The following is a 20646-nucleotide window of genomic DNA, read 5'->3' on the forward strand; positions in this document are numbered from 1 at the left end:
ACTAACTGAATACTTATTGAATTAATATCTCTCGGGCAAATAGTAATTAACTGAATGAATAATAATTTTTGTTTGCATTTATCTCTAGCACATTAACTCAGAAAATGTGAGCAACAAAAATACTGAGCTCTATCTAATGGGTATATATAGAAATATAAAGAAGCAGAATATATGGAACTTCTGGAAAATTATCTCATTAATTTCAAATTATTGGGAGCATTCAAAGCATATTATATGACTACATTAAAATTTATTTTAAAATAACAATGTTATTTAAAAATAACAATAAAATTTATTTTAAAATAACAATAACAAAAATAACAATAAAATTTATTTAAAAATAACAATAACAATGAAAATAAATAACAAATTTATTTAAAAATAACAATAACAATAACATCCAAAGCATATTATATGACTACATTAAAATTTATTTAAAAGTAACAATAACAAATTAAAAATAACAATAATTAAAATTTAATTAAAAATAACAATAAGTGGGTTAAAGCCTCTGCCTTCAGCTCAGGTCATGATTTCAGGGTCCTAGGATCAAGCCCCACATTGGGCTCTCTGCTCAGCGGGAAGCCTGCTTCTCCCACTCTCTGCCTGCCTCTCTGCCTATTAGTGATATCTGTCTATCACATAAATAAATAAAATCTTTTTTAAAAAAATAAAAATAACAATGAAATATAAACAAAAATTGTCTTTAAAATTAAGAAAAGTTTTAACTTATGAGTAAAAATCACAATGCAGGATAGAAAATATATACAAACTATAACGAAAAGGCTATATATAAAAATCTATGGAATATAGTCAAAGCAATACTTAGAGGGAAATACAGAGCCTTAATACTTATGTTACAGGGGGAAGTCTAAGATGGCAGCATAGGAAGACCTTGAACTCACCTCTGCCCTGAGACACACCAAATCTGCATCTACATATGAAACAAATGCACTCTGAAAAAGAAAAGAAAAGTAGTGAACTGTTCCTCTACAGCAAAGGATAAAAGGACCACACTGAGACAGGTAGGAGAGATGGAGACATGGTCTTACTAAAAAAACCCACCCCAACTATGGCGACCCAAAATAGAGAGGGATCTCACAAATCCAGAATTTCTCCCAGAGAAGAAAGGGACTTGTGCCCTACATCAGGCACCTTCTCCCTTAGGACCTTCCCTAGAGATACAAACATCCAAAACATCTGGCTTAGAAAATAAACAGAGCTTACCTCCTAGAGACCCTGTAGGGACCTGAGATACTCCTATTAAAGGACTCTCATGCACTCTCCCTCACCCTGAGACCCAGAGCAAAAGCAGCAGTTTGAAAAGTACCTAGACTATATGTGGAGGAGACTCATTTGTTAATATTCGAACATCTGCCAGTTGCAAATCTCTTTAGAGATGGAGTTGTCAGTGAGTACCATTTCTGCACTCTCCCTCTAGCTTGCCAGCATAGGCTGGTATGTTCAGATGGGGCACTCTCCCACTGCCTTGCTAAGGCCAGTGGGGATGAGCAGCTGCAGCATTCTCCTCCTGGGGTTCACATGTAGGCACAAAACTATCCTGCCACCTTGCTGAAACCAGCAGGTGTGTACAACCAAGGCGTTCTCCCTCCCTTGCTAAAGCTGGCAGGCATGCCCTGTCCCCTGAGCCTCCCAGCTGCATTGCTAAAGCTGGTAGATGCATGCAGTCCACACAAGAGATGCCCCTTTATCGCCTGGCCCTGGTGGCCAAGACGGCTTATGTTATTGGGCTTAATGAGACTATAATAATTGGAAAAGAGTTCTTGGTAGGCTACTATACCGAGTGCTCTGCACAGAGTATAAAATGAAGCACACCCCCAGTCTCCTTGAAAAAGGCCTATTTACTCATGCTGGTGCTTCAGCCTGAGGAACAGCCTTTGGGCTTGCCATACATCTAGAGACTACAGTGGAGTTCTCAGGGAACACAGGCAGTGAAACACCATCCTTGCATTCTCCCCTGGTCTCACTACAGTTCTCCCAGAAAGAGGCTTATATACCCATTTTGAGCCACAGTTTTTGCATGTCAGCTAGGGGACACCTTCAGATCTCCTGGTTTAGTGGCCAATAGGGTTTACAATTGTGGCCCCACAAGATTATATATATTTGCACATTTTAAAAGCTGTTGCCCGAGGGTCTGGCTTCTAATCAGCATGAAATCAGGTACTGACTGAGTTCATTCCTCTTGAAAAATGACAGGTCTTGGCACACTCCCAATGGCAAGGACCCATCCAAAATTAACCAGGCTGCTTAGACAACCACAAAGATTAGAGAGACAACCAAGAACTAGGGCAAGGTTGAAAGAGTAATTTTCATCGCCTACATGAGGGCACTCCTTCAAGACCAAGAGAGGTGACTGTTTTGCCCAATACATAGAAACACACATAGACAGTAAAGCACATTGAGAAAACAGATGAATATGTTCCAAACAAAAGAACAAAATAAAATGTCAGAAAAAGACTTCAATGAAATTGAGATAAGTAATCTATCTGATAAGGAAATCAAAGTAATGGCTGGGGTACCTGGGTGGCTCAGTTGGTTAAGCAACTGCCTTTGGCTCAGAAACTGGGATCAAGCCCCACATTGGGCTCTCTGCTCAGCAGGGAGCCTGCTTCTCCCTCTCCCTCTTCCTCGGACTGTCATTCCACTGGCTTGTGTTCTCTCATTCTTCCACTGTCAAATAAATAAATAAATAAAATTAAAAAAAAAAAAGAATTCAGAGTAGTGGTTGTGAAGATATTCACCAAACTTTGTAGAAGAATGGATGAACACAGTGAGAACTTCAATGAGAGAGAAAATGTGTACATTGTGACAAGATATAGAATAATATGAACATTTCATGTTAAAAATTTTTAAATCATAGATGAAGTATACACATCTTTAGAAAAACAGAACTGTTAAACCTGATTCAAGAATAACTATTTTCAGTATTTTTTACAGAACTAGGCCAAAATAAAATCCTAAAATTTATATGAAACCGCAAAAGACCCTGAAGAGCCAAAGAAATTTTGAAACAACAACAACAAACTGATATATCACAATTCCAGAGTTCAAGTTATTATTACAAAACTGTACTATTCAAAACAGTATGGTACTAGCACAAAAACAGATACATAGATCAATAGAACAGAACAGAAAACCCAGAAATAAATCCACAATTATGTGGTCAATTAATCTTCAACAAAGGAGGAAAGAATATCCAATACAAAAAAGACAGTCTCTTCGACAAATGGTGTTGGAAAAACTGGTCAGCTACATGCAAAAGAATGACACTGGACCACTTTCTTACACCATAGGCATAAATAAACTCAAAATTAGATTAAAGAACTAAATGTGAGACTTGAAACCATAAAAATCCTAGAAGACATAATGAGCCGTTATATCTCTGACATCATTAACAGTTCCAGATATGTCTGCTGAGGCAATGGAAATAAAAGCAAAAATAAACAATTAGGACTACATAAAAATAAAACGCTTCTACACAGTGAAAGAAACAGTCAACAAAACTAAAAGGCAACCTACAGAATGGGGGAAGATATTTTTAAATGACATATCTGATAAAGGGTTAGTGTCCAAAATATATAAAGAACTTATATAACTCAACATCCAAAAAAATAAAAAATCCACTTGAAGACATGAACAGACAATTCTACAAAGAAGACACTCAGGTCGTGCATGAAAAGATGCTCAACATTCATCATCAGGGAAGTGCAAATCATAACTACAATGAGATATCAACTCATACTGTCAGAATAGCTAAAACAAAAACATAAAAAACAAATATTGGCAAGGACACAGAGAAAAAGGAACCCTCTTGCACTGCTGATAGAAATGCAAACTGATGCAGCCACTGTGAAAAACAGTATGGAACTTCCTCAGAAAGTTAAAAATAGAACTACCCTATGATCCAGTAATTGTACTACTGCATATTTACCCCCAAATACAAAAATATTAATTCAAAGGGATACATACACTCCTGTGTTTACAGCAGCATTATTTACAATAGCCAAATTATGGAAGCAGCACAAGTGTCCATCAATAGATGAATGGATAAAGAAGACATTGTATGTGTGCATGTGTGTGTGTGTTAGTGTGCATACAAGGACATGGATAGAGCTAGAGAGTATGCCCAAAGTGAAATAAGCCAGTCACAGAAAGACAAATACCATGATTTCACTCCATATGTTGAATTTAAGAAATAAAACAAGTGAGCAAAGGAAACAAGAGAGAGAGAGTAACAAGCTAAGAAACAGACTCTTAACTCTAGAGAACAAACTGATGGTTACCAGAGGTATGTGGGTGGCGGGGATGGGTGAAATAGGTGATAGGATTAAGCAGTGAACTTGTGATGAACACCAGGTGTTGTACAGAAGTGGTGAACTACTATATTGTACACCTGAAACTAATGTGACACTGCATGTTGACTATATTGGAATTAATTTTCTTTAAATAATAAAATGTATATATGGGAGGAGTCAAGATGGCAGAGAAGTAGCAGGCTGACACTACTGCAGGTAGCAGATCAGATAGATAGCTTATCTAAAGATTGAAAACACCTACAAATCCAAAGGCAGATCAAAGAGAAAAATAACCAGCAATTCTAGAAACAGAAAATCAACCACTTTCTGAAAGGTAGGACTGGCGGAGAAATGAATCCAAAACGACGGGAAGATAGACCCCGGGGGGAGGGGCTGGCTCTCAGCAAGCAGCAGAGCAATGGAGCACAAAATCAGGACTTTTAAAAGTCTGTTCCGCTGAATGACATCACTCCAGAGGCTAAACCGGGGTGAAAACCACACAGGATCAGCATGGCCTGAGGTCCCGTAGATTCACAGAATGATCGGGGATGTCTGAGTGTCGCAGAGCTTACAGGTATTAGAACGGGGAAGCTGGCTACAGACACAGAGCCGAGAAGTGAGCTCTCAGCTCGGGGTTACCTTCAACTGGTCACAGGCTCGGTGAGCTCGGAGGCCAGGGAGACGGGAGTAATTGGGTGCTGTTCTCTGAGGGCACACTGAGGAGTTGGGCTCCTGGCTCTCAGATCCTCTGGGCTGGAGAACGGGAGGCCGCCATTTTCATTCTTGTCCTCTGGAACTCTACGTAAAGCGCTCAGGGAACAAAAGCTCCCCAAAGCAAAGCTGAGCGGATTACTCAGCCTGGCCCCTGGTAGGGCGGTGCAATTCCGCCTGGGGCAAAAACACTTGAGAATGACTACAACAGGCCCCTTCCCCAGAAGATCAACAAGAAATCCAGCCAGGACCAAGTTCACCTACCAAGGAGTACAGTTTAAATACCAAAGAGAGCAGCAGAATTCCAGAGGAAGAGAAAGCAAAGCACGGAACTCATGGCTTTCTCCCATGATTCTTTAGTCTTGCAGTTAATTTAATTTTTTTTTCTTTTTCAATTTTTTTTCTCTTCTTCAGCTAAATTTTTTTTAACTTTTCCCCTTTTCTTTTTAAACGTTTTTAAACTAGTTTATCTAATATATATATATTTCTTTTTTTATATTTTTTCTTTATTCATTTTCTTTTTTTAATTGTTTCTTTTCTTCTTTTCTTTTCTTTTTTTTTTTCTTTCTGAACCTCTTTTTATCCTCTTTCTCCCCCCTCACGATTTGTGATCTCTTCGATTTGGTTAAAGAATATTTGCCTGGGGTTGTTGCCACCCTTTTGGTATTTTACTTGCTCCTCCATATACTCTTATCTGCACAAAATGACAAGGCGGAAAAATTCACCACAAAAAAAAGAACAAGAGGCAGTACTGAAGGCTAGGGACCTAATCAATGCAGACATTAGTAATATGTCAGATCTAGAGTTCAGAATGAAGATTCTCAAGGTTCTAGCTGAGCTTGAAAAAGTCATGGAAGATATTAGAGAAACCCCCACGGGAGATATAAAAGCCCTTTCTGGAGAAATAAAAGAACTAAAACCTAACCAAGTTGAAATTAAAAAAGGCATTAATGAGGTGCAATAAAAAATGGAGGCTCTCACTGCTAGGATAAATGAGGCAGAAGAAAGAATTAGTGATATAGAAGACCAAATGACAGAGAATAAAGAAGCTGAGCAAAAGAGGGACAAACAGCTACTGGACCAGAGGGGAGAATTCGAGAGATAAGTGACACCATAAGACAAAAAAAACATTAGAATAATTTGGATTCCAGAAGAAGAAGAAAGAGAGAGGGGAGCAGAAGGTATACTGGAGAGAATTATTGGGGAGAATTTCCCCAATATGGCAAAGGGAACAAGCATCAAAATCCAGGAGGTGCAGAGAATGCCCCTCAAAATCAATAAGAATAGGTCCACACCCCGTCACCTAATAGTAAAATTTACAAGTCTTAGTGACAAAGAGAAAATCCTGAAAGCAGCCCGGGAAAAGAAGTCTGTAACATACAATGGTAAAAATATTAGATTAGTAGCAGACTTATCCACAGCGACCTGGCAGGCCAGAAAGAGCTGGCATGATATTTTCAGAGCACTAAATGGGAAAAACATGCAGCCAAGAATAATATATCCAGCTAGGCTATCATTGAAAACAGAAGGAGAAATTAAAGGCTTCCAGGACAAACAAAAACTGCAAGGATTTGCAAACACCAAACCAGCTCTACAGGAAATATTGGAAGGGGTCCTCTAAGCAAAGAGAGACTAAAAGTAGTAGATCAGAAAGGAACAGAAACAATATACAGTAACAGTCACCTTACAGGCAATACAATGGCACTAAATTCATATCTCTCAATAGTTACCCTGAATGTTAATGGGCTAAATGCCCCCAATCAAAAGAAACAGGGAATCGGAATGGATAAAAAAACAAAACCCGTCTATATGTTGCCTACAAGAAACCTCAAGACACCTTCAGATTTAAAGTGAGGGTGTGGAAAAGAATTTACCATGCTAATGGACATCAGAAGAAAGCAGGAGTGGAAATCCTTATATCAGATCAATTAGATTTCAAGCCAAAGACTATAATAAGAGATGAGGAAGGACACTATATCATACTCAAAGGATATGACCAACAAGAAGATCTAACAATTTTAAATATCTATGCCCCCAATATGGGAGCAGCCAAGTATATAAACCAATTAATAACAAAATCAAAGAAACACATCAACAGTAATACAATAATAGTAGGGGACTTTAACACTCCCCTCACTGAAATGGACAGATCATCCAAGCAAAAGATCAACAAGGAAATACAGGCCTTGAATGACACACTGGACCAGATGGACATCACAGATATATTCAGAACATTTTATCCCCAAAAAACAGAATACACATTCTTCTCTAGTGCACATGGAACATTCTCCAAAATAGATCCCATCCTCGGTCCTAAATCAGGTCTCAGCTGGTATCAAAAGATTGGGATCATCCCCTGCATATTTTCAGACCGCAATGCTCTGAAGCTAGAACTCAATTACAAGAGGAAATTTGGAAAGAGCCCAAATACATGGATACTAAACAGCATCCTTCTAAAGAATGAATAGATCAACTAGGAAATTAAAGAATTAAAAAAATTCATGGAAACAAATGATAATGAAAACACAATGGTTCAAAATCTGTGGGACACAACAAAGGCAGTCCTGAGAGGAAAAAATATTGTGGTACAAGCCTTTCTCAAGAAACAAGAAAGGTTTCAGGTATACAACCTAACCTACAACCTAAAAAAGCTGGAGAAAGAACAAGAAAGAAATCCTAAACCCAGCAGGAGAAGAGAAATCATAAAGATCAGGGCAGAAATCAATGAAATAGAAACCAAAAAAACAATAGAACAAATTAACGAAACTAGGACTGGTTCTTTGAAAGAATTAATAAGATTGATAAACCCCTGGCCAGACTTATCAAAAAGAAAAGAGAAAGGACCCAAATAAATAAAATCATGAATGAAAGAGGAGAGATCACAACTAACACCAAAGAAATACAATTATAAGAACATACTATGAGCAACTCTACTCCAACAAATTTGACAATCGGGAAGAAATGGATGCATTCCTAGAAACATATAAACTACCACAACTGAACCAGGAAGAAATAGAAAGCCCGAACAGACCCATAACCAGTAAGGAGATTGAAACAGTCATTAAAAATCTCCAAACAAACAAAAGCCCAGGGCCAGACGGCTTCCCGGGGGAATTCTATCAAACATTTAAAGAAGAACTAATTTCTATTCTCCTGAAACAGTTCCAAAAAATAGAAATGGAAGGAAAACTTCCAAACTCATTTTATGAGGCCAGCATCACCTTGATCTCCAAACCAGACAAGGATCCCATCAAAAAAGAGAGCTATAGACCAATATCCTTGATGAACACAGATGCGAAAATTCTCACCAAAATACTAGCCAATAGGATTCAACAGTACATTAAAAGGATTATTCACCACGACCAAGTGGGATTTATTCCAGGGCTGCAAAGTTGGTTCAACATCCGCAAATCAGTCAATGTGATACAACACATCAATAAAAGAAAGAACAAGAACCGTATGATACTCTCAATAGATGCTGAAAAAGCATTTGACAAAGTACAGCATCCCTTCCTGATCAAAACTCTTCAAAGTGTAGGGATAGAGGGCACATACCTCAATATCATCAAAGCCATCTATGAAAAACCCACCACAAATATCATTCTCAATGGAGAAAAACTGAAAGCTTTTCCACTAAGATCAGGAACACGGCAGGGATGTCCATTATCACCACTGCTATTCAACATAGTACTAGAGGTCCTAGCCTCAGCAATCAGAAAACAAAAGGAAATTAAAGGCATCCAAATCGGCAAAGAAGAAGTCAAATTATCACTCTTCGCAGATGATATGATACTATATGTGGAAAACCCAAAAGACTCCACTCCAAAACTGCTAGAGCTTGTACAGGAATTCAGTAAAGTGTCAGGATATAAAATCAATGCACAGAAATCAGTTGCATTTCTCTACATCAACAACAAGACAGAAGAAAGAGAAATTAAGGAGTCAATCCCATTTACAATTGCACCCCAAACCATAAGATACCTAGGAATAAACCTAACCAAAGAGACACAGAATCTATACTCAGAAAACTATAAAGTACTCATGAAAGAAATTGAGGAAGACACAAAGAAATGGAAAAATGTTCCATGCTCCTGGATTGGAAGAATAAATATTATGAAAATGTCTATGCTACCTAAAGCAATCTACACATTTAATGCAATTCCTATCAAAGTACCATCCATCTTTTTCAAAGAAATGGAACAAATAATTCTAAAATTTATATGGAACCAGAAAAGACCTCGAATAGCCAAAGGGATATTGAAAAAGAAAGCCAAAGTTGGTGGCCTCACAATTCCGGACTTCAAGCTCTATTCCAAAGCTGTCATCATCAAGACAGCATGGTATTGGCACAAAAACAGACACATAGATCAATGGAATAGAATAGAGATCCCAGAAATAGACCCTCAACTCTATGGTCAACTAATCTTCGACAAAGCAGGAAAGAATGTCCAATGGAAAAAAGACAGCCTCTTCAATAAATGGTGTTGGGAAAATTGGACAACGACATGTAGAAAAATGAAATTGGACCATTTCCTTACACCCACACGAAAATAGACTCAAAATGGATGAAGGACCTCAATGTGCAAAAGAAATCCATCAAAATCCTTGAGGAGAACATAGGCAGCAACCTCTTTGACCTCAGCCACAGCAACATCTTCCTAGGAACATCACCAAACGCAAGGGAAGCAAGGGCAAAAATGAACTACTGGGATTTTATCAAGATCAAAAGTTTTTGCACAGCAAAGGAAACAATTAACAAAACCAAAAGACAACTGACAGAATGGAGAAGAGGTTTGGAAATGACATATCAGATAAAGGGCTCCTGTCCAAAACCTATAAAGAACTTAGCAAACTCAACACCCAAGTAACAAATAATCTATTCAAGAAATGGGCAGAGGACATGAACAGACATTTCTGCAAAGAAGACATCCAGAAGGCCAACAGACACATGAAAAAGTGCTCCATATCACTCGGCATCAGGGAAATACAAATCAAAACCACAATGAGATATCACCTCACACCAGTCAGAATGGCTAAAATCAACAAGTCAGGAAATGACAGATGCTGGCGAGGATGCAGAGAAAGGGGAACCCTCCTACACTGTTGGTGGGAATGCAAGCTGGTGCAACCACTCTGGAAGACAGCATGGAGGTTCCTCAAAATGTTGAAATTAGAACTAACCTATGACCCAGCAATTGCACTACTGGGTATTTACCCTAAAGATACAAACGTAGTGATCTGAAAGGGCATGTGCACCCAAATGTTTATAGTAGCAATGTCCACAATAGCCAAACTATGGAAAAAACCTAGATGTCCATCATAGGGTAAAGAAGGATAAAGAAGATGGATAAAGAAGAGGTGGTATATATATACAATGGAATACTATGCAGCCATCAAAATAAATGAAATCTTGCCATTTGCAACGACATGGATGGAACTAGAGAGTATCATGCTTAGCGAAATAAGTCAAGCGGAGAAAGACAACTGTCATATGATCTCTCTGTTATGAGGAAGTGGAGATGGAACATGGGGGGTTAAGGGGGTAGGAGAAGAATAAATGAAACAAGATGGGATTGGGAGGGAGACAAACCATAAGTGACTCTTAATCTCACAAAACAAACTGAGGGTTGCTATGGGGAGGGGGGTTGGGAGAAGGGGGGTAAGGTTATGGACATTGGGTAGGGTATGTGCTATGGTGAGTGCTGTGAAGTGTGTAAACCTGGTGATTCACAGACCTGTACCCCTGGGGATAAAAATATTTTACATGTTTAAAAAAAAATTAAAAAATAAATAAATAAAATGTAAATATGAATAAATACATAAATAAATAACTGGGGTTTCCTTTATTATGACTATGTTACTATTATCCACAGTTGAACCACACAGTACACTAGGACTACATATTCTTTTTCTTTTTTTAAGATTTTATTTATTTGACAGAGAGAGAGATCACAAGTAGGAGGAGAGGCAGGCAGAGAGAGAGGGGGAAACAGGTTCCCTGCTAAGTACAGAGCCCAATGTGAGCTCGATCCCAGAACCCAGGATCTCAGGTCAGATCATGACCTGAGCTGAAGGCAAAGCTTAAGCCACTGAGCCACCTAGGTGCCCCTGGGACTACATATTCTTTTACTTTTTTGTTTTCCTAATCACTGTGTCATTTTTTATTGTTTGCTTTGTTTTTGGTAGAATTATTAATTCATCTCTAAACTCAAATAAAAATGTAAATCTCTTTAAAAAATGATATATCTCAATGGTCCTATAATCCTTAAGGAAGTTTAGTCACCAGTTAAAAATCTCCCAAAGTGAACTTCAGGACAAGTGAAGTTTTCCAAGAGGATTCTACTAAAGTTTGAAGAAACAAATAATCCCAACAGTGAACAAACTCTTCCATAAAATGAACAAGAGGGAATTTTGCCAAATATATATTTTATATAAACATACGATATACATATTCTATGAATCACAGTAATAAACATCGGCGAACATGTCACTGCATTTAAAGCCTTAAAATGCTCCAGTACTGTTACCACTTAGTGCTTCTTTTCTGTTCTATCCTATTGCCTCTCTGAGTTAAATAGATTCCTGAATTTTTTATTTTTCTAATTATTTTTTAAAAATTGAGGCATCTAGTAAAATGCACAGACCTTAATACATTTTTACAAATAACCACACATATGTAGATCAGATACTTCCATTACACCAAATAATTCTCCCTCCTCCCACCAAGTCAACAATTGTTCTTTACTTTCCTGATTTCTATCACCATGGGTTAGTTTTGTCTGTTTCTGACCTTTACATAAGTTGACTTACACAGCATGTATTCTTGTGTTTGTTTCTTTTGATCTATTCATTTCATCTCAGTAATTCATTCTTCTTTAGTGCTGAGCAATATCTCAGTGTATAAATACACCAGTTTGTTCATATATTTTCCCATTGATGGAATCTCAGACTGTTTCCAATATGAAGATGCAATAATATGAACAAAATATAATTCAACAAAACAAAAAATAATATGAACATTCTTATATATACTTTTTTTGTGGACATATTTTAATGTTACTTATGTAAATAGTTGGAAGGACAATTGTTTTATCAGTGCTTACGGTATACCCTCTTTATTATAAGAAGTTTCCAAACTGATTTTCAAATTGTTTTTACCATTGACCATTTTACCCTCTCACTAGAAATTTATGAGATTTATAGTTGCTCCCCTTGCAAGAGGAACTTTGAATGTTACCAATCTTCTTAATTTTAGCTCTTTGAGTATGTCAGAACTGGTTCCCACTCGAGTTTTTATTTGCATTTCCCTAATAAATAAGGTTGAAGAACGTTTTATGTGCCTAAATGACTTAAAAATAAGGAAGTTCCATTGAAATACACAAATGACTTGGGTCAAATAGTGAGGAAAGCTTCACATAAAAAAGGAATAAACTTTAAATTGTACTCTTAGCATAACCACAGCTGAATAATAACACTCCATTATGTGATTTGAAATATTTTATAAACAAACAGAAAGATAGAGAACCACCCATCTCCAAAGACCAACTGATGGGTTAGATTACAAATTCACTTAAAATGAATAGAGTTCTTGTTCTTATTGGGTTATTGAGACTAGTAAAACCAACATAAATTTAAAATTCATAATTTCCAGGAACAAGAGAAAGAAACTCTGAATACTTGCTGGGCTATATAACTCAAGAGGGAGGAAAAATAAAAAGAGAGAGAGAAAGAGAGAGAGAGAGAGAACTTTAAAGTACTGATTTTGACTGATAAGTTACAAGAAACACAGAAATGTGATTGATATCAGACAAACAGCAAAGGGAAAAAAATAACCAAGAACTTCAATATTTCTTTAAACACTCTAAAGGTGAAATCTTGGGGTGCCTAGGTGGCTCATTTGGTTAAGCTTCCAACTCTTGGTTTTGGCTCAGTTGGTGATCTCGGGGTCATGACATGGAGCCCTGTGTAGGGCTCTGTGCTCAGCATGGAGTCTGCCTGTCCCTCTCCCTCTGCTCCTCCCCTTTCTTGTGCTCTTCCTGCTCCTCTCTCTCAAATAAATAAATAGAATCTTCCCCAAAAAAGGTAAAATCTGATTAAAATCTATACTTTAGTTAATAGTAATGTACCAATGTTCATTACTAAGTTACAGCTTGCCTTCATGCTAACATGTCTGTATGTGACAGTTCTAACTTTATTTCCTAGTACTTTTTGGTTGATGACAGAACTCAGTAACTTTGTTTGAGCTGAAACTAATAGTGGTGATTGAGACTCCAATATATTCAAAAAGTTCAAAGAAATGGAAGTGTTTATGGAGAATAATGGGTTTGATTTTTGTCTATGAAAGGAAAAAAAGGGTAAATAAGTAAAACGGTTCCATTAGAATAGTAACATACCAACATACCAATGTTCATTACTAAGTTTTGACAACTGAACCAAAGCTATATAAAATGTTAACATTAAGGGGAACAGAGTGAAAGGTGAACAGGAACTGTCTGTACAATAAGATGCAACTTTTCTGTAAAAGTAAAACTATTCCAAAATAAATAGTTTACTTAAAAATATATATATTTAGAAAGAGATAAAGTAAATGTGGCAAAATGTTAACAGTTGATATATCTAGAAGACAGGTTTATATGGATGTTTACTAGACAATCAACTTTCTCTAAGTTTAAAATTTGTCACAATAAAGTATTAAAAGAAAATAATCACACTGGGGAAAAACAAAACAAAATACAAGAATTAAAAATAAAAATTTAGTATATAAATTTTGAAAAGTTTATAATTCTTATATAGAACAATTTATACTGATTTAATAATTTTGATTTAAATAATATATGCCATCTCTTTGATTTTATTACAGTGTGAAAAAATGTAAATATATTTTACTTTGTTTAGTAATGTTTAGTAGGACATGTTAATTTGTTCATAAAAAATCTTAATTCTTCTGAAATTTCTAATTTCCTAGACTGAGTTTATGACTCAAATAATTGATCATTGTTTCCACAAAATGTTTAGGGAATATTTAAACATACAACTAAACTAAATTATAATAAAATTTTCTAAAATAGCTTACTATTTAAACTTATTATGCTACAAGTCAATAGAACTAGTTATTTCAAATATGGTAAAATTTGCTAAAAATTGACTAAAAATTTTATATAGTAACAAGTGGCTATCAGTTCGAAGGTTAAAAAGGATATAAAATATTTTGTATTAGTGTATGTGTTTCTTATTAACATTCACAAAGAGAAAAGCATACTTACAACTGTGTCATGATTTAGTTCACAATAATAATGCATATCTGACTACCTCAACTCAGTGGATTGAAGGAATAAATATTTATTTCCTTGCTCATATGTCTGTAAGTAGTCTGCACATAAGCTGGACGGGGCTAGAATCTCAGTTCTGGGATTCAGCTCCAAACTCTATGATGCAAATGTATTTGTTCTAGGGTATAGATGGAAGGGTGTTGACTACCTGTGTCATGTTTCTCTAATGGCAGATCACCAGAGCATAAAAGGACACGTCCTATCCTGAAAGAACATTACAAGCCTCTGCTTGCCTCATATTCATTAACATCCTGATGGCCAAAGCCAGGAAGATGGCCAATCCCAAATCAAGGGGCAAAGAAATACACTTCATCCACCATGAGGCCATGGCAAGTGTATGAAAGTAAAAATATTACAACATAACAGTGAAGGATTAGACCAATAATGTAGTCTACCTTATGTAGACATGTATAATGGCATGAAGTTGTTTCTGAAATGTTGTTATTCTGCTAACATGTCTATATGCAACAGATCGTTCTAAGTTTGCTACCTAGTACTTTTTGGTCTGTGACAGAACTCAGTAACTTTGAGTTGAAACTAATAGTAGTTATTGAGGCTATAATATATTCAAAAATTGCAAAGAAATATAAGTGTTTATGGAGAATAATGGGTTTGATTTTTGCCTATGAAGGGAAAAAGAGGGCAAATAAGTAAAATGGTTGGTTACTCCAGATTATGAAAGACCATAAACAAAGGCAAATTGAGGCACTACAAAATGAGGTAAAATTTAGACTATCTGAGGTAAAGTGAACCTTTTTAGTCTTAGTTTATAGTACTTGCAATAGTGAGTTTAAAATGAACAATAAAATTTATTTAATTTTGACAACGTGTTAATGAGTTTATTTGAAGAGTTTTGGTTCTTGAGGTGCCTGGGTGGCTCAGTCGTTAATCATCTGCCTTTGGCTCAGGTCATGATCCCAGGGTCCTGAAAAGGAGCCCCTAATCATGCTACCTACTCAGTGGAAAGCCTGCATCTCCCTCTCCTACTCCCCTGCTTGTGCTTCTGTTCTCTCTCTCTCTCTCTCTCTCTCTCTCTGTCAAATAAATAAATAAGATGAAAAGTTTTGGTTCTAACTTACAACTAGTATCATTATTTCCTTCCTTCATCATTCTTCCTCCTGTTGCCTGCCTCTGGGTGATGCATCATCCCTTATTGGTCCTCTTAATTCTGACTACACCTCCACATATGGTTCTCTCATTTAATTCTTTACAGTTTAAACCCTTTGGAGAGGGACATCTGTTTCCTTGTGGGATCTTAACTGATATGTGTATTTATCTCTGTTTTGTTTTAGATCTGCACATTTTAGTGTTTAGATGTTACTTTATATCCATTGTGGCTAGTTGTTTAGAGTGTTAAAAAAAAGTTCAAAGTGTAATGAGATACCATATTTAAATAAAAAAAAAAATTACATCCTTGGTGCCTGGGTGGCTCAATCTAACCCTCTGCCTTCAGCTCACATCATGATCCCAGAGTCTCCGGATCCAGGTCCTCCTCCCTCTCTCTCAGATGAATAAATAAAATCTTAAAAAAAAAATTATATCCTTAGAAATTATTTTGGAATATATATTTAATAAATAGTTTCTCCAGGACTTTTTTTCCATCTTGTCATTCAAGACCCAGATTAGTATCTCTGCGGAAATAAGGTTAAAAATGACTTACCTCTTTTTTCAGAGAAACAAATAAAACTCCCAATTTCCTCACAATTTCGGTTGTTTTAATGAATGCAGTACTTAGCTTATCTCTTTCATTGAACGTCTCTCTCTGCTCTGGCACATTACGGTGTCTGGTAAGAGGGGCCCGTGGAAATACTCAGCGTGGATGGAGAGGGAGCTCACACTTTCTACAGTTTGCAGTTTCACACATTTTGTGAAAAGTCTCCGACCTAAAGCTAGCACGAACTTAGGCATCGTGTCTGTGATGCAGGAAACATCTCTGCATTTCCTGGAAGATGCTTCGGTAGCTCTTCACTTCCTTGCTTTGGAGAAAGAAATTCTTAAGGGGAATATTTCTCAAGATCATTGCTATCTGGCAATCAGAAACATGAGGGACTAATGAGCGGCCCTAATTTTCACAAATAGGTGCAGTGGGAGGTGCATAAATTCATAAACCTGGGTTCAAAAGCAATTGGAACCCACTTAAGCCTCCATGTTGCATCACCACTTCCGAGGGGGTTTGGGAGAAGGGGGTGGGATTATGGACATTGGGGAGGGTATGTGATTTGGTGAGTGCTGTGAAGTGTGTAAACCTGGTGATTCACAGACCTGTACCCCTGGGGATAAAAATATATGTTTATAAAAAATAAAAAATTAAAAAAAAAAAAAAAAAAAAAAAAAAGCAATTGGAACAAGATACTTGTTGGCGGAGGTCCTAGAGAACATGAGCCCGGCTTGACCCTCGTCTTATGCGCAGTTAAAAGCTCCTCACCTCCTCCCTTGCACCTTGGAACTTGCATTCTGCCTGCCATTTCTGTAGCCGGAGTTATTTCGAGGGCGCAGCCTTGAGAGACTGGAAGAGTTGCACGCCATGCTGTTACTGAATCCCTTTAAGGCGGATACGTAAACCTTTTTTTTTTTAGATTTTATTTTAATTCATTCATTCATTCATTCATTCACTCGTTCATTTTACAGAGAGAGAGAGAGAGCAAGCGGAGAGAGGCAGAGGGGGAAGAGAGAAGGGAGGGGAAATGAACCTCAAGCAGACCCCACGCACTGAGCACTGAGCTTACAACCGGAGCCGGACCCTCAAGCGACGGAGCCACCCCAGGCGCAGCGCTGCTATATAAACTTTCAAAATTCTTAGGGCAGATGCGGAGATCTACTCATCTTGCTGCCCCAGAGGACAAGTCCCACAGGTAAGTTCCCTTGCTTATTAAAACCGCCGCGTACCAATTTGGGGAGGGGAGCGCTGCTTCTCTCTTTGGTCTCTCCTTGTACTCTGGGTGCTGGGCTAGTTTGCAAGCCCCTGTAATTTCACCCTTTCCAGTTTCTTCTTCTGCAGAGTCATGCCTACTTTCACCTTCTGTGTATTATGGAAAAGGATACCAAAGAACATTTTGTCTAAGCCTCTTATTTAAAGAAGAATTTTTATTAAACTGACTGAATAGAGATAAGAATTCCTGGTTGCCTTCAACCCTTCCTTGTTCCTTACTACCTGGTAAACTTGAGCAAGTGGCTTAAAGTGGGATTGCTTCCTGTTTCTTGACCTTACAATGGAGTTAACATGAGCCATGTTAAGCCATATTGCCTGGTTCATAGGAGACCCTCAATAAATATTATTATTACTATTTTTGTTATTAGAGAAAGCCCATATGTGAGTGATATTATTGACACAGTAAGGACAGGGAAGGGGAGCCCTTGGAGATAATCTTGAAAAGAACTCATGAGTGAAATAAGCCAAAGAAGAAATACTGAGAAAATATGAGACTGCATTTGGCCTTAGTGTAATCATTTTTTTTTCTTTCCTTTAAGTTTCCATTGTGTTGCCTCAACACTAAGTTCACCTTGATGAAACACCTACCAGGTGGTGATGGCCTGCCTTCTGGATACCTGAAGATAAGCTTGGACTGGACGGTCAACCAGCTGAGAGATGCTATTACTTTGGTAAAATACTTGCATTCTATGTTCACTATTTTAGTCTTCTGGATAATGGAATGAAAATATTTATTTACCTCATAAAGATGTTGACAAAGTAAATTAACTTATTTCTTCAGAGAATTCCATACTCAAATTTTGAGTTCTACAATTATTTATTGCAAGAAAACCAATCTCTTCTGCGATGAACAGACAAAAAGATAGATTTTTCTTATACCTCTTGACAGTGATTTTAGGGTTTTCGTGAATTTTGAAAGCTTATGAATAAAGAAAAGGGTGTAATCCCAGCAGTGAGTAGGAAGTTTATGATGAAGGATGGCATATGGATGGATGTCAGCAAGTATCAAGAACATTCAGGCAAAGATAAGGGAAGACATTGTGTGGGAGGAGTTGGCTCAGCTGTCTCAGGGTGCCAGAGATAGACCATCTTAAGTATCACCAAAATTCTGGATCCTGCTGTATATTTTTCACATATTAGCTATGATTAAAAAGTGCCTTGGAGAATTTAATTTACAAATATTTTTCACTGATAAATTGATTCTCCCACCTCAAGTGGAAGAATTCTAGTACTACTATCAATAATAAAAACAAGAACAAAATAAGATCAATAATATCAGGGCAATACACTGCACTTTTGTGCCAGGACCAAGTCACCTCACTAAATATCACAACAAACCTGTAAGGAAGGTATTTGTATCCTTATTTTACATATGTGGAAAAAGAGGCTCTTGTAAGTTAAGAAATCTTGCCACAGTCACATAGGTTGGAAGGGCTAGAACTAGGATTTAAACTTAGAGCTATCGCTTTTCAAAGCTGATTTTTGATCCCTCTACAATGACATATACAAGTGGTTTATAGTTTCTATAGTATAGCTGGCATTCTGAATTGTCTTTCAGTAATAAGAGAATGAATATTAAACTTGTGAACTACATTGGCTTTAATTGCTACTCATTGTTTACCTTGTGGAAATGTTCCGAGAAAATACACCAAGAAAGCCAACCTGCACAAGAAGTAGTTTACACATTATAGAATATTGGCTAGGTATGATTACAAAGCTTTTCTCTATTATGATAAAGTTTCAGTTTTTTAAGATGGCATAAATTGTACATACTTTAAAAATAGCTTTTAGTGTTTCCTGAAGCATGCTCAATTTTCAAAAAAATCTGATACAATCTTCTAATCTTTAATTAGAAGACAGAGGATGTGCTGGCATAACCTCAACAGGTTAAATTATGAATTATCTTTAAGATCTTTTCTTTCTTGTTGTCCTTCTAGCCCCCAATACCTCCACTTTTATACTTCTGGTTTTTTAACCTTAATTTCTAAATACTTGGCTGTGATTTGCCTTGATGTAGAGAGAGACAAGCTTATAGTGGGAAGACATTCAGTTTAGAGTCTTACATATGCCAAGTACCTATAAGCATATGCACGGTGAGAGAAATAGTCATAAGTAATTTTGGTGTTATTATTATGAGTGTTGGAAATTTTTCTTAGTTATAAAAACAGTCAAGATATAGAAAGAACCAAATTAGTTAATGCGTACTTTACTTGTTTAATTCACAGATGCATATGAACAAAAGTTATAAATGTTGATTCATTCTCAATTGAAATCTTTAACCTTACAGAGAACAGCTTTTACCTGATACCTTTTAATTATACTTTTTAATATTTAGCAAGGTTATTATCACCATTACTATGTGTACAGAATAACTCCCCCTTTAAAGAACTACTCTCAAAAATATTCAAATATTTGCCATATGTCAGGTTTTCAGCTAATACCTCAGAAGAGGTGTTCCTTTTAGTTATATCCTTTTAAATGTGCCTTCAAAATGATCTAAATGAACTTTAATCAACTGAACAAATTTGTTTTTGATTGTTGAATCACTTAGGCAAACTGCCTCCAAGTGCAAGTAAAATACAAAGTGAAATAAATTTGAATAGCAGAATGTAAGACTGTCCTTAAAATATCAGTCTTTAAGATAAGAGTCACATTTAAACTGTGTTTTTGTTGTTGTTGTTGTTGGAGGCCAACAACTTTTATTGGGTGAAATGAGATGAAACATTATATAGATAACACAGCTCATGTTCTGTTATATACTAATCCATAGCCATAGAAAAACTTACTTGCAGAAAGTGAGAATTAAATATACATGCTTTAAAAATGACATGCTTTAATGACTATTTTGCCCCCCCCCAATTTAGGCAAACCATGTACATTTTTGGCAATAATAATCCATGTATACAAACATGTAGGTACAATACTGGTTCTCAGTCAGGACCAGTTTTGCCCATCAGGAGACATTTTTGATTGCCATGACTTGGATTCTGTTCTGGGCATCTACTGGAGGAGAGGCCAAGGATGCTTTTTAATATCTTAAAGTTCACAACTCCCCACAACAAAGAATTTATAGTCCCAAATGCCAAGAGTGCCATTGTCGAGAAGCCTTAAAGTAAAGGTATCTCTGAGTGATGTGATAGAGTATTAAAAGCATTAATAAGTAGGATGTCTTGAGTTCAAGATTTAAAGTTAGTATATTGGGGAAGATTGGAATACCAGAAGGTGTGTAAGAATAAGGAGAAAAAAATAATAAGGCATTGAGTAAATAGGCATCAGAATCAAACTAGATGCTATGAAAAACTAAACTGAGCCAGGTTATCTAAATAATACATACCAAGTTAGAGGAAAACTAGAGAAAAGT

This window comes from Mustela putorius, unplaced genomic scaffold (genome assembly GCF_011764305.1).
Source record: "Mustela putorius furo isolate JIRA1106 unplaced genomic scaffold, ASM1176430v1.1 tig00003871_pilon_pilon_pilon, whole genome shotgun sequence".
Lineage (NCBI taxonomy): Eukaryota > Metazoa > Chordata > Mammalia > Carnivora > Mustelidae > Mustela > Mustela putorius.